The 1,133-nt window shown below is 49.7% G+C and overlaps 1 non-coding gene across 1 annotated transcript; it reads right to left on the bottom strand.

Annotated features, from left to right (window-relative positions):
- Positions 1-417: 417 nt before the first annotated feature.
- TRNAS-UGA lies at positions 418-499 on the bottom strand. The gene has a single exon. It is a non-coding gene; the product is annotated as a tRNA-Ser (tRNA).
- Between the last annotated feature and the right edge of the window lie 634 nt (positions 500-1,133).

Genomic DNA, 1,133 nt, shown 5'->3' with positions numbered 1-1,133 from the left:
GTGGAAAAATTAAAGCGTCCCCCCCCCCCAGGAGCGGATACATTTCAGGGTCCGCGTTTTCTTTGTATACCCGAAGACAGATTACTGTTTTTCCGGAGGAACAAACAATTCTGAGAGCCAAAGGAGGTATTCCCTTTCTCAAGATAAGCGGATATTGAAGAATGCCCCCATCTATTGCTGCCTTCGTGTAATGCCCACCCCACAGAAACCTGCCCTCCAGGAGGCGGTTCGTCAGGAGCGATTCTGCAGGAAAAGGCGATGGCCGTGGGACCAGATTTATAGGAAAACAACGTATGTGCGCGCCCTTTGCTTTTTTAACTTTAAGTGCCAATGCACGAGGGCACGAGCGACTCGAGCGAAAAGTTTGAGTCGACTGAATTTGAATTTACTTAAAAAAAGAAAAAGAAACCCGTATACCGCAGCGAGCAGGGTTCGAACCTGCGCGGGGAGACCCCATTGGATTTCAAGTCCAACGCCTTAACCACTCGGCCATCGCTGCTGCACAGAATAGGCTTCCCTGCGAAATCATTTAGCAAGACCGGAAACAATACCCAACGTTCTTTCTATCCGTCAGTCATGCCACAACTGGCCAATCAGAAAGCGGATTGTCTCTGCCTGTCCAATCGAAATCTGAAGCAGGCCGACCCTCGGGGAGGAAACTCCGCTCTCTTAAATGGTTCCGCGGAGTCCCTGGGCTTGGTCCGTCGGGCCGGGCTGGGCTTTGTGGGGCTATTATTTATTCTGCAGCTCCCGCTGCTTTGTTCGTGGTTTCCTCTATTATCTAAATAATATTAGGATAGTATTATAAAATAGTAGAGTCCCCGAAAATGGATTGATTCAGCAAGCAAGTCCGGACCCTCGGCTTGCGTGCCTATGAATGCAGCCTTCCTCGCAGCGTTTCTCAACCTTGACAATTTGAAGGCATGTGGACTTCAATTCCCAGAATTCCACAGCCAGCATTGCTGGCTGTGGAATTCTGGGAGTTGAAGTCCACATGCCTTCAAATTGTCAAGGTTGAGAAACACTGCGTGGCTGAGGAACTTTTATCCTGAAGGGGGCTTCCTCAAAGCAATGCTGGGTTGCAAAGCTGCTACGAAAGGGGTTTTTTTTTTTGGGGGGGGGGGGTTCCCACA

Source organism: Protobothrops mucrosquamatus, unplaced genomic scaffold (assembly GCF_001527695.2).
Source record: "Protobothrops mucrosquamatus isolate PMUCROS unplaced genomic scaffold, P.Mucros_1.0 scaffold479, whole genome shotgun sequence".
Lineage (NCBI taxonomy): Eukaryota > Metazoa > Chordata > Lepidosauria > Squamata > Viperidae > Protobothrops > Protobothrops mucrosquamatus.
The sequence above is the reverse complement of the archived record's forward strand: the minus strand, read 5'-3'. Positions and strand labels throughout refer to the sequence as shown.